Source organism: Hyperoodon ampullatus, assembly GCF_949752795.1.
Source record: "Hyperoodon ampullatus genome assembly, chromosome: 9".
Taxonomy (NCBI): domain Eukaryota; kingdom Metazoa; phylum Chordata; class Mammalia; order Artiodactyla; family Ziphiidae; genus Hyperoodon; species Hyperoodon ampullatus.
The window spans coordinates 14,770,725-14,785,695 of NC_136922.1; positions in this window are offsets into that span (position 1 = coordinate 14,770,725).

Genomic DNA, 14,971 nt, shown 5'->3' on the forward strand with positions numbered 1-14,971 from the left:
TCTGCCTGTGAGACGTACCCCTTCTGCCTACCACCCCGAATGAGGCCTTCCCTTTGGAAGACTTGGTTGGAAAACACAGCCTCCTGCTGCAAACTGCTATTACCCTTTCCCTGTGCAGCTCTGAGGATCCAGCTCATGTTCCCCGCTGCATGATCATGACAGGTGGACATCCTGTCTGCCTGCTAGGTTGCAAGCTCCTTGCAGACAGAAATCCATGTGCCAGCATTGGGTTGATATTCGATAATAAATGTTGAATGAGCGCACGAACAAACGGCAATGAATGCACAAGTCAATGAATAATTAAGTGGAATTCCACACAGCAGCTTGGATCAGAGACCCCTTTCCCTCCAAATGAGTCCACATGGGACCATGTTTCCTTTAGGACATTCTGCCCCGCCCGAGGGCCCTCCACTCTATATAAAGATGGAGCGTTTGGGCAGAGGTCACTGCTTTGAGAGGCAGACACGATGGTCCAGCACTGGCCTCCAGCTGAAATATCAAGATTCAGATAGAGAGGAGTCTGCAAGAATGTGGAGAAAAAAGAAGGAAATAAACCCCCAGTAATTAAGAAAATAGGGGAAGTCACTTAAACTTTAGACATTTTTAAGTAAAAATAATTTTAGGTAAGTACTAATTTTTGAGCTTTTACTGACGCATAACACACATACGGAGAAGTGACCAGCTTGGGGACAGTTCCCAAATTGGTCACACCGTGCATCCAGCACCTCATCAAGAAACAGACCATTATCGGCAGCGCAGAAGCCCCTCCCCCTCGAGTCAGTAAATACTATTTTAAAAGAAAAGGAAGGAAGGAAGGAAGGAGAGAGGGGAGGGGTGGCCAGGCATCCACTTTAAAAGAAAAGGAGAGGGCTTCCCTGGTGGCGCAGTGGTTGAGAGTCCGCCTGCCGATGCAGGGGACACGGGTTCGTGCCCCGGTCCGGGAGGATCCCACATGCCGCGGAGCGGCTGGGCCCGTGAGCCATGGCCGCTGAGCCTGCGCGTCTAGAGCCTGTGCTCTGCAACGGGAGAGGCCACAACAGTGAGAGGCCCGCGTACCGCAAAAAAATAAAAAATAAAAAAAATAAAAAAAAAGAAAAGAAAAGGAGAAATGCTGCGGCGGGCAGGCGGGGAGCCGAGGGGACGCTCCAGGGGAAACTCACAGCCTCACTGAGATACACCCATCAGGGCTTCTCCCGATCTGCTGAAAACTGTCTGGGATTAAACAGACACACAACATGGGTAACTGCAGCAAAAGCTGGCTGAGCTTTGGAGAGAAGAGGATACCTCCCAGGTACAGAGCAAGGGAACGCGTGCCACTGTGTCCCCAGCCAGGAAGCAGCTGGCTTGGGACCCACGTGCCCAAACCCTTCCCACCCCCACTCCGTGCCCCTGCACCCTTTCTCTAAACCTGGAGAGGCAGGGCACCCTCTGTGCTTCCTTCCAGCGGGATGTGACTCCTGCCAGACTCTATGCCAGGATGCAGGGCTTTGGAAGGAACAACATCCTGTATAACGGCCAGAGAAGCAGCTTCTATTGATATTTTGTCACCTCTGGAGCCTCAGGACCAGGGCTTTGAGAGCAGGCTCCATCCAAGCCAGTCTACTAAGTCTTCCCCTCTCCTAGGACTCTCTGCTCTGCCCTTAAACAGGAAAAATCCCAGGAATGAAGGAACCATCCCTGGCTTAGAAACTTCACTCCCTGTTTATTGCAAACAGCTTTGTCTCTGTCAGGATCATGGGACGTGTGTAAGAGGTAGATAGAGAAAAGGTAGGTGATTGGACAGGTGTGTAGGTAGATAGATTAAAATTATAGACAGTCTGCTGGTAATTCAGAAGGCAGGGTCCCAGGGATGGGTCTGGGTACCCATTATATGGGAGGATTTCCTGCTCACAAGGATGTGGTACAAGCAGTTTTTGGTCTTATATTTCTGTCGCAATTAATAAGGGAACAACAAAGAGAACTAATCAATTGGATCAGGCAAAGGGGCTATAAAGGGGATATTTCTCAAGCACTGTATTGAACAGTTCCTTATAATTAACATTAGTCAAACTGGGGTCCTTCCCAAGTTCCATACTCTACACACCATTATCCTCGCAAGGTTTCTGTGCTGAGGTTTTAAGAGCAGGTAGATTACAGGGCTTTGGGTTAGAAGTTTCCATGGGAGGGAGGGGATGCCTGGGTTTCAGCTGGTCTGGGAGGCTTCAGGGGTATCATCCAATATCCCTGTTGCTTCCTGTAAATTCAAGGGAATCCACTGACTTTCCAAGAAGAGATATTCCGTGCAGATTATCTAATCCACAAATAGTTACTGAGGCCGTCACTTTGTATGTGCCAAGCACTGTGTTAGGCCTGGGGAATTCCATGCTGAACAGAGCGCTCACAGCCCCCAAGAACTCACAGTCTCGTGGAGGAGGCAGCCTGGTAAACAGCTGTCACCCCGGAGAAGCGCTATGACAATGACCTCTTAACAGCTGTGGGACCTGGGGCAAGCCACTGAACTCCCCTGTGCCTTACTTTCAACATCTGCCCATGGGCGTCATAGTAACGCCCTTTTCCTTGGAACGTTGTGAGAATTAAATGAATTAATATATTAAAGTGCTTAGAATAATGTAAGACACGTGGAGAAGAGCTATGGAAGAGTTTGTTCTTGGTAGTGTTGATGTTACTGTTAGTTCTGTGGTGATCACAAATGGAGGAAAGCTTTCCTAACCCTAATCTAGAAAGCCCTCCCAGGGGAGGTTATGCGAACTGCATACAGTGGTCTATCGGTATCCTCAGGGCACTGGTTCCAGGACCCCAGCAGATACCACACTCCAGGGATGCTCAAGTCCCTTAGAGAAAATGGCATAGTACAGTCGATAGACTATAAGGGATAGATCATAAAGGGTCTGATGTATCACACCAAGGAATTTGGACTTCTAAAAATCAAGTTACAGAAAAATCTTTTCTGGAAATTTGTCGAGGGCTTACTAAACTTTATCGGCCAAGTTGAGCTGAACAAGGAAACTGAGAAAAGTGCCCTCAGTGGTCAATTTCTGATAATAAGAATGGAATGTCCCCACAGGCACCGGGATCTGACTATAGATCCTTGGGGTTGCATTGACAGTGACTGATTTCCTGTGGCTTCTTTTCTCTAAACTTTTACTATGATTTTTAATCACAGTCTCAATTTCAGTGCTTGTGATTGGTCTGTTCCTATTTTCTCTTTCTTCCTGGTTCAGTCTCAGAAGGTTGTGCTTTTCTAAGAATTTGTCCATTTCTTCCAGGTTGTCCATTTTATTGGCATATAGTTGCTTGTAGTAATCTCTCAGGATCCTTTGTATTTCTGCAGTGTCAGTTGTTACTTCTCCTTTTTCATTTCTAATTCTGTTGATTTGTCTTCTCCCTTTTTTTCTTGATGAGTCTGGCTGATGGTTTATCAATTTTGTTTATCTTCTCAAAGAATCATCTTTTAGTTTTATTGATCTTTGCTATCATTTCCTTCATTTCAAACATCTGAGGCTGAACTAAAAAATATGAAAAGATGGATTCCAATGCTCTGTCAAGCTGCAAGATACCCACATATCTGAGTCAGATAGCTACTCTACCCAGGAACAATAACCAATACCAGCTTCCAAACCAGTGTGCCTCAAAGGCAACCCAGGCCCTTGGAGATAAAGTCACTGTCTCATGCTTTGAGGAACCCCTTCCCTTTATCCCGGTGTCACAGTCAGTTCTGGCTGCTATAACAAAGTCCCATAGACTGAGTGGCTATAAAGAACAAATTTATTTCTCACAGTTCTGAAGGCTAAGAATCTGAGATGAGGGCCCCAGCATGGCTGGGTTCTAGTGAGGGTCCTCTTCTGGGTTGCAGACTGCTATATTCTCCTTGTGTCCCCACAGGGCAGAAACACAGCAAGAGGGCTCTTTGGGGACCCTTTTATAAGGGCACAGCCCTCATGACCTAATCACCTCCCAAAGGCCCCCCCTCCTAATAGCACCACATTGGGGGGTTAGGATTTCAGCATACAAATTGGGAGTTGCGGGGACACAAACATTTAGTCCATTGCACCCAGTGTACCACACAAATGTTGTTACTATTTACATGCGCCAGGACATGAAATAAGTTTGAGAACACAGGCCTGTCTTCTATGTCTTTCTCATATCTCCCAATGCTGTCTTTTACAAACCCTCCGGTTCAGGGAACTGACCAGTTCACTGTCCCTCAAATACTTTTTGGCTTGAAGACTTTCCCCGCTGATTCCTCTTGCCTTAAATCCTGGACCCCCCCTTGCATATTTAAAATGCTTGAAATCCCACCCCAAGTGACCTCCTCCAGTAAACTGTTGTATTATGTAAGGACCGTGACATAATACACTTTTAAAACCACTAGGCCTACACATACTATCACATTGTACATTATTGTTTTCATCTGCATATCTTGTCCCTCTAACTAGACCACAAATACTTTCTCTGAAGGCTGTCACAAAGCAGCCTTCCTCATAGCAAATAATTCATTCTTCATCTGTTTCTAGACTGTTGTCACCTCTTACTCTGTTCTTATTTTCTAATCTGTTTGATCTTGTTGTTCCCATGATGGTTGGATGTGATAAAGATGGTCAGGCTATTTGATTGCATTATTTTCAGTCAAAATGTTGTGTATGTGTACTATATGGAAAACACGGTGTTGGATGTATGGAGATTCACAGAAGAGAAAAAAAGAAGAAAAGAGAAAAACATAGTAATAAAACAAGATAGTGATAAGGCTGAGGGGGTTTTCTAACCTGAAAAATCTGGGGATACAAGAGGCCCCAACTAGTAAAGAATTCTTCTGCATGGAGGAAATATCCACACACAGGAATGAGAATCTGGCCATTATTTCTCCCCTGAAACACTTACTACATATAGTCAAATTTTAGTGGCAATATAAGGATTTGGGGAAGAGCAGGGTACTTACTCTCAAATCACCAAAAAAGCATGAAGTATCTGCAAGCTTAGTCATAGAAGAGACAACCTTTGCATAATTGGACTTAGCTAAGTAGTTCCTACAGAGGCAAGGAGACCCAAGAGCTGGAGTCTAGCATTTCTGAAATAATTAGTGTGTGTGTGTGTGTGTGGTGTCTGGTTGGGACTTGGCCTTCTGGGTGTGACAGAGCCAGGGCAGGGAAGGAATCTGTTGAATGATCTGTGGAACAGAGCTGGTCAAGCTCCTGGTCCCGTGGTCAGCCCTACCAGCCCCAAACTCCCACCCAGCCCAGCTATCCCTCCCATTCTGGGTGAAGTACAGCTTGGCAAACTTCTAAGGTGTGGCTCCCTAGTCCCTCCCTTGAATCAACCAAGAACGCCAACTTTGAGGCTTCTAAAGCCGCCAGTTTCCTAAGGGTGTATTCCTATATACTTTGGGAAACTGGTAAGATCCCTCTAAATATTTGGGAGGGAGGCAGCCTTTGAGTTAAATAGTTTGCCTGCTGATGTCAACTATTACAACACTGTTTGTAGAAGGCTAAAATCCAAGAGGACTACTGTGAAAGGAAATAGATCAGATGACACAATCATTTATCTTGATGTCAGAATAACTGAGAGGAACTCATAATTATCCATATCCAAGAAACCGTGAGGCCAAGGGCATTCTCCCTGTTGTCCCTGGGCCTCAGCTGGAGTCCATAAGAGCCTAGGTTGGAGGATGAACTCTAATATAGGAAATCCTGGGATGGAGGAGAGGGGGTACTGGTTCAGGATCCAGAAGGAACAGAGGTCACCTGGGAGATACAGAGCTGCTGTAAAAGTGATGGAGGATGGCTTTTCTATGGATTCTCTACTCATCTGGGAATCAGGATCCCATCTCCCAGTGACCCTCTGGCTGACAGTGGGGCAGTGCTCAGCCTCCAATCCCCGGGACACCAAGAAACCTCCTTCTATTTTGTCTGCAGTCAATCATTGCTCTCAGTAAGTCTCCACCCCTAGCAGACACACAAACACATGCACACTGTATTTTCAGTCTGAGCCAGTGATATTTTGGAGACCAAATGTTTTGAAAAAATAGAGAACTATCTCACCAGCCTAAGGAAGTGAACTTCCAGACTTTGTATTTGAAAACGTTCAGCTTCACAACTCAATCCCCTGGATCACTGGGTTTCTCTTCCCTTATCCCTCTGTTACAGGGTATGAATAAGGAGTCACATGCACTCCCATGAGGGAAAATTAATTGATGGGTTTTGCAGGACTAATGGGTTTAATTTGGCTCTTTAAAAATCTTCCCACCCCCTACCCATAAGGATAACAGCTGATATTTCAGCAAAAACTCTGCAAGCCAGAAGGGAGTGGCATGACATATTTAAACTGATGAAAGGAAAAAACCTACAACCACGGTTACCCTACCCAGCAAGGATCTCATTCAGATTTGACGGAGAAACTAAAATCTTGACAGACGAGCAAAAGTGAAGAGAATTCAGCACCACCAAACCAGTTTCACAACAAATGCTAAAGGAACTTCTCTAGGCAGGAAACACAAGAGAAGGAAAAGACCTACAAAAACAAACCCCAAACAATTAAGAAAATGGTAACAGGAACTATATATAGATAACTACCTTAAATGTAAATGGATTAAATGCCCCAACCAAAAGACACAGACTGGCTGAATGGATACAAAACCAAGACCCATATATATGCTGTCTACAAGAGACCCACTTCAGACCTAGGGACACATACAGACTGAAAGTGAGGGGATGGAAAAAGATATTCCATTCGAATCAAAATAAAAAGAAAGCTGGAGTAGCAATTCTCATATCAGACAAAATAGACTCTAAAACAAAGACTGTAACAAGAGACAAAGAAGGACACTACATAATGATCAAGGGATCAATCCAAGAAGAAGATATAACAATGGTAAATATTTATGCACCCAACATAGGAGCGCCTCAATATATAAGGCAAATGCTAACAGCCATAAAATGGCAAATCAACAGTAACACAATAATAGTAGGGGACTTTAACACCCCACTTTCGCCAATGGACAGACCATACAAAATGAAAATAAATAAGGAAACACAAGCTTTAAATGACAAATTAAACAAGGTGGACTTAACTGATATTTATAGGACATTCCATCCAAAAACAACAGAATACACTTTCTTCTCAAGTGCTCATGGAACATTCTCCAGGGTAGATCATATCTTGGGTCACAAATCAAGCCTCAGCAAATTTAAGAAAACTGAAGTCATATCAAGTATCTTTTCCAACCACAACTCTATGAGTCTACATATCAATTACAGGAAAAAAAAAACTGTAAAAAATACAAACACATGGAGGCTAAACAATATGCTACTAAATAGGGCTTCCCTGGTGGCGCAGTGGTTGAGAGTCCGCCTGCCGATGCAGGGGACACGGGTTCATGCCTCGGTCTGGGAAGATCCCACATGCCACGGAGCGGCTAGGCCCGTGAGCCATGGCCGCTGAGCCGGCGCGTCCGGAGCCTGTGCTCCGCAATGGGAGAGGCCACAACAGTGAGAGGCCCGCATACCACAAAAAAATATATATATATATGCTACTAAATAACCAAGAGATCACTGAAGAAATCAAAGAGGAAATCAAACAATACCTAGAAACAAATGACAAAGAAAACACAATGACCCAAAACCTATGGGATGAAGCAAAAACAGTTCTAAGAGGGAAGTTTACAGCAATATAATCCTACCTCAAGAAACAAGAAAACTCTCAAACAACTTAACCTTACCCCTAAAGCAATTAGAGAAAGAACAACAACAACAAAAAAAAAACCCAATGTTAGCAGAAGGAAAGAAATCATGAAGATGAGATCAGAAATAATTGAAAACGAAATGAAGGAAACAATAGCAAAGATCAATAAAAATAAATGCTGGTTCTTTGAGAAGATAACCAAAATTGATTTTCTTGACTCATCAAGAAAAAAAGGGAGAAGACTTAAATCACCAGAATTAGAAATGAAAAAGGAGAAGTAACAACTGACACTGCAGAAATACAAAGGATCCTGAGAGATTACTACAAGCAACTATATGCCAATAAAATGGACAACCTGGAAGAAATGGACAAATTCTTAGAAAAGCACAACCTTCTGAGACTGAACCAGGAAGAAAGAGAAAATAGGAACAGACCAATCACAAGCACTGAAGTTGAGACTGTGATTAAAAATCTTCCAACAAACAAAAGCCAAGGACCAGATGGCTTCACAGGTGAACTCTATCAAACATTTAGAGAAGAGATAACACCTATCCTTCTCAAACTCTTCCAAAATACAGCAGAAGGAGGAACACTCTCAAACTCATTCTAAGATGCCACCATCACCCCGATACCAAAACCAGACAAAGATGTCACAAAGAAAGAAAACTAGAGGCTAATATCACTGATGAACATAGATGCAAAAATCCTCAACTAAACAGTAGCAAACAGAATCTAACAACACATTAAAAGGATCATACACCATGATCAAGTGGGGTTTATTCCAGGAATGCAAGGATTCTTCAATATATGCAAATCAATTAATGTGATAAACCATATTAACAAATTGAAGGAGAAAAACCATATGATCAACTCAATAGATGCAGAAAAAGCTTTTGACAAAATTCAACACCCATTTATGATAAAAACCCTCCAGAAAGTAGGCATAGAGGGAACTTACCTCAACATTATAAAGGCCATATATGACAAACCCACAGCCAACAACGTTCTCAATGGTGCAAAGCTGAAACCATTTCCTCTAAGATCAGGAACAAGACAAGGTTGTCCACTCTCACCACTATTATTCAACATACTTTTGGAAGTTTTAGCCACCACAATGAGAGAAGAAAGAGAAATAAAAGGAATCCATATTGGAAAAGAAGAAGTAAAACTGTCACTGTTTGCAGATGACATGATACTATACACAGAGAATCCTAAAGAGGCTACCAGAAAACTACTAGAGCTAATCAATGAATTTGGTAAAGTAGCAGGATACAAAATCCATGCACAGAAATCTCTTGCATTCCTAAACACTAATGATGAAAAATATGAAAGAGAAATTAAGGAAACACTCCCATTTACCACTGCAACTAAATGAATAAAATACCTAGGAATAAACCTACCTAAGGAGACAAACGATCTATATGCACAAAACTGTAAGACACTGATGAAAGAAATTAAAGATGATACAAAGAGATGGAGAGATATACCATGTTCTTGGATTGGAAGAATCAACATTATGAAAATGACTATACTACCCGAAGCAATCTACAGATTCAATGCAATCCCTATCAAACTACCAATGACATTTTTCACAGAACTAGAACAAAAAATTTCACAGTTTGTATGGAAACACAAAAGACCCCAAAGAGCCAAAGCAATCTTGAGAAAGAAAAACAGAGCTGGAGGAATCAGGCTCCCTGACTTCAGACTATACTACAAAACTACAGTAATCAAGACAGTATGGTACTGGCACAAAAACAGAAATACAGTCAATGGAACAAGATAGAAAGCCAAGAGATAAACCCACGCACATTAGGTCACCTTATGTTTTTTTGTTTTTTTTTTTTACAAAACAAAACATTTTTATCTGGTCCATTGGAACCTGAGTCTGGAAACACCCATGGAGAATCATCCTACAGGGATGGTACTGACAATTGATAAAATAGCCTCTGTGTCAGAAGAGCTGCCGTATGTACAGGGTTAAAAATACTCACAGCTCAGAGTAGAAGGAGGAATATAAAGGAGGCCCAAAGGCGAGTCTAGTGCTTCTGGGTGCTTCTCCAGGTGTAAACCCACCCCCCTGCAAGCCTCATGGGAAGCAAGAGGCCATAGACTTGGCCACCTGCTGCCTGGGGGCTGCAGGGCAGTGAGGCCAGGCAGCCCAGGAAGCCGGCCTCAGTCATCCTGGGGCAGACACAGAACTCAGGGCTGAGCAGCCACAGGGAGGATGCTGGGCTTCTGAGGTGGGGTGGGGCTGGGAGGGGCTGCACCCTGCATGTGCCTGGATAGGGCTGGCCAAAGAGTTCTCCTGGACTCTGTTCCTCCCAGCAGAGGTCAGGTGGTGCTGAGGACAAACCCCCTCACCAAGCACAGGGCTGGGCCCGGGCTCAGGTCCACCTGACCCGCTGCCACAATCCCAGCTTGGGGCATGGCTTCGATCCTGGCTGGCACTCCAGGAATAGCATAGTGTCCCTCCCCACCCCTGCTTGAGCCCATGGTCACCAGGCACCTGCTTCCTGGGACACTGCTGGGACTCCAGGAACCCCTGCTTGCCTCATGAGGGCTTGGGGGGAGATGGGACTTAGGGGCAAACTGGGGAGAAAAGGCTCCTGACCTCGTGCCCCACAAAGGGGGTGGTCCCTGTTCTCACCTGGAGTTCTGGCCTCTGACCTTCACAAGAGGGCGGCCCTTGCTCTCATCCTGGGGTCCTGGCCTCCTCTGACCCCCCAAAAAAGGGATTGTCCCTGTCCTCACCTGGGGTCCTGGCCTGACCCCACAAGGTGCGGGGGTGGTCCCTGCTCACCCCAAGGTCTTGGCCTCTAACCCCCAGATTTGGTTTTGTGAATGGAGCTCTTGGCTGCCTCAGCCAGGCAGGAGGCCCCAGGCCCATGGGGAAGGAGCAGCCTCACCTTGGCCCTGGCAGTCTGAGCCAGACCTCAAGGTGGGCTGGTCAGAGTAGCTGACACACAGCTCCCTCGAGCTAGAGGCCGCTTTGAGGTATTCTGCTTGGTGGCTATGAGGCCCTGGGTAGGAGGGAGGGGCAGGATGGAAGGCCCAGGAGAAGCTGCGCTATGCCGCTGGCGCTCCCTGGGTGGGGATCCTGAGATTCTGGTTCAAGCATCCTGTGTTGGGGTCTCCCTCATAAAGTGCGTGTGGGGGCAGGCAGGGGGGGCAGGGTGGTCACAGCAGCCAGGGCCCATGCAGGCCACCGACCTCGGGCATGAATTGCGGGCTGTGGCTGCCCTTGGAGGCCGTCCAGTCACTGAGGAAGGCCTGGGCCGCCTTGCAGTGCACCAGGCGGCGGGTGATGGAGAAGCTGGCACACTGTCCTGGGTGCACAGGCTGCCATGTGTGGACACCACATTGAAGCTGTCTGAGCAGTCGCATTGCACGTGCAGGTAAGACTTGGGGTGCTGTTTCTCCACCACCATGATGAGCCCCACCCAGCCGTACGTCAGGTCACCTTATCTTTGATAAAGGAGGCAAGAATATACAATGGAGAAAAGACAGCCTCTTCAATAAGTGGTGCTGGGAAAACTGGACAGCTACATGTAAAAGAATGAAATTAGAACACTCCCTAACACTATACACAAAAATAAACTCAAAATGGATTAAAGACCTAAATGTAAGGCCAGACACTATCAAACTCTTAGAGGAAAACACAGGCAGAACACTCTTTGACATAAATCACAGCAAGATCCTTTTTGACCCACCTCCTAGAGAAATGGAAATAAAAACAAAAATAAACAAATGGGACCTAATGAAACTTAAAAGCTTTTGCAGAGCAAAGGAAACCATAAACAAGACGAAAAGACAACCCTCAGAAAGGGAGAAAATTGTTGCAGATAAAGCAACTGACAAAGAATTAATCTCCAAAATATACAAGCAGCTCATGCAGCTCAATATCAAACAAATAAACAAACAAAAAACCCAATCCAAAAATGGGCAGAAGGTCTAAACAGACATTCCTCCAAAGAAGATATACAGATTGCCAACAAACACATGAAAGGATGCTCAACATCACTAATCGTTAGAGAAATGCAAATCAAATCTACAATGAGGTATCACGTCACACCAGTCAGAATGGCCATCATCAAAAAATCTACAAACAATAAATGCTGGAGAGGGTGTGGAAAAAAGGGAACCCTCTTGCACTGTTGGTGGGAATGTAAATTGATACAGCCACTATGGAGAACAGTATGGAGGTTTCTTAAAAAACTAAAAATAGAACTACCATACGACCCAGCAATCCCACTACTGGGCATATATCCTGAGAAAACCATAATTCAAAAAGAGTCATGTACCACAGTGTTCATTGCAGCACTATTTACAATAGCCAGGACATGGAAGCAACCCAAGTGTCCACCAGCAGATGAATGGATAAAGAAGATGTGGCACATATATACAATGGAATATTACTCAGCCATAAAAAGAAATGAAATTGAGTTATTTGTAGTGAGGTGGATGGACCTAGAGTCTGTCATACAGAGTGAAGTAAGTGAGAAAGAGAAAAACAAATACTGTATGCTAACACATATATGAAATATAAAAAGAAAAAAAACGGTTTTGATGAACCTAGCGGCAGGACAGGAATAAAGATGCAGACGTAGAGAATGGACTTGAGGTCACGGGGTGGGGAAGGGTAAGCTGGGAAGAAGTGAGAGAGTGGCATGGACATATATACACTACCACACGTAAAATAGATAGCTAGTGGGAAGCAGCCACATAGCACAGGGAGATCAGCTCGGTGCTTTGTGACCACCTAGAGGGGTGGGATAGGGAGGCTGGGAGGGAGATGCAAGAGGGAGGAGATATGGGGATATATGTATATGTATAGCTGATTGACTTTGTTATACAGCAGAGACTAACACAACATTGTAAAGCAATTATACTCCAATAAAGATGTTTTAAAAAATAAAAATATAAGTAAAAATCTCCCCACCGGGCTGTTTCTCTAATATTGTGGCTATGAGGCCTTTCCTTCTACTGAGAACTAGCCAGAAAAACATTTTGTGTGTTTGTGTCTCATGAATGTATTTTTGGTTTAGGTCTACATCATTTTAATTCATTTCCACTCTCACACTTTTGACAAAATTAGTTCGAAGAGTAAAAACATATATAGTCAACTTAGCTCACGTTCGTGCTGGGTTCTCTGTGTGTGCTTTAACAGGAAATGCATTTCTGACACTTTTTAAATGAGCAATCACACGTATAATCAACTTGGTTAAAACTTCCTTCCTGGTAACTGCAACACTTCCTCTGCATCTGGATATGAAGGGAGACCCAGAAAAGCGGAAGAGTTTAGAAGCACACTGGGTAGGTTTGAATTTGTTTTGTTTTCAGAAATTAAACAAATGATCCTTCAACATCATCACCTCCGCTGCTTTATCAGGTATTGCTTCCTTCTATTTTTTGCCCTTTGTTGGGTCTGACTCGGCATAGTGACACTTCCTTCTCAGCCAGAAGATTTTTATCTGGAACTGTTGTCTTTCACCTGATGATACTGCCACTGAATGTCTGTTTCATTGTCTAGTCCAACCCGTGTGTGTGGATATCCACAAGGTTCCGGCAATAGCTTTGCAGGTGCATCGGTCCTTTTTTGTTTTTGTTTGGGAGGAAGAGGGAGGGTGTGGGGGGCTGTGTCAGCAGCCTTCATGTTCTTACAAATGCAAACTTCGCGATGAGTGTACTGAACAGTGTTTCTAACATCTTCTCGTAAAAGGAGAAAGCTTCACAGCCTCAACCATGAAGGAAAGCAGTGAGTATTGAGTCAGCCAGTTTTCTTCTGCACCTCGTATCTTGTAAGTGTATTTGATGTCATGGAGGCAGAAGTGATTGCTGTGTATTTGCATGTTGCCTAAATTTGGACCTATTTATTTCAAGCTAGTGCCAATATTCACATAACTTACAGTTCTCTGCTTTGTTATTCTGTAAAGTAGCAAAAGAGCAAATAGTGAAGGTCTTAAGCGGTAAGAGACAGTCCTTTGGGACAGTTGATTTCATGTATTTACTAAGTGTAACTTCATAATATTTTAAGAGAGGGACTACTGACTTTAAAAGTAAGTTTAAGCCAAGTACAGAAGTTTGGATCTAATGAAACCTGCCTTTCTTACCCTTTAATCAAACTCTCCTTTCTGGTATGTGTCAAATGCTCCACTATTTCTTAAGGAAATAAGTACTTATGAGTGTCACTGACATTAGTCCTTTAAGAAGTAAATAATATTTTCTGAAACATTAATTTTTGTTTCACTAGTTGATTCTTATTTAGAACATCTTACAAAATATTAAAGGATACTAAATTGTAAAGTCAAAATACCTTATTCATATTTCAATTTTAAGATGTTTAGCATTTCAATCATTATTTGAAGAGTTTCTTACTGCAGTAAGTCACATTTATACTTAAATGCTTTGTGAAGGTAGAGTGGATAAATTGTTGAGAATCAATTGGTGAATTCTCGTTATACAGATGAACATATTAGAGCAAAAAGAAGTTAAATAATCGATTGGGGCCCAAAAGCAGGTCCTTCCTTCTATCCTGTGGCTTCTCCAGAGGCAGATGGGATGAACTGGTACAAAGTTAAAATTACCTGAATGTTCATATTTGGAGAGTACAGCCCTGGGGACTCCCCTAAGATACTGCCCTAACGGAGCAATGACAGCCACGATGCTTACACATTTCATGATTCACAGTTTTAAATATCTGCAAATGTTCTTGAGTGCAGCTTCACCAATTCTGATCTTTCTGAGTTTTATCAATGAAATGACTACCTCTCCTAACAAGAAAGAAAAAAATGAAAAGAAAACAAAGACAGGAAGTTGACTAGGGAACAGATACCTGATCCAGAAAGTTTGAAAAGGGACTGTGAGGCCAGTTGGGCAAGGTGTCTGGGTCCCCTAGGAGACAAATGAGACTAAACGAAGAGGAAATAAGTCAAAGGCCTATTTTCAGAGGGGGGTTTTTGGCACCTCCCGTTGCACCTTATAAACCAGGACATGATCCTTTAACTGGATAATCTGACTCATCCATGCGCTTCAGTATGCTTAACAACAATTACCACTTAGAACTATGACAGCAGGTCAGACACAGTGCTAGATCAGTGCTTTACCTCTCTCTTTGAAAATTCAATTTTCAAACAAAAGGAAAGCAGAGGGAATGATTCATGAATCCCCATCTACCCATGGCCCATACTCAACAAGTATATTACCTTATTTAACTGTCACCTTACTTACCCCTCTGAGGTATTGCTGACCCCATTTGACAGATAGGAAACAGGCTCAGAGATTATTTAAAGGGCTC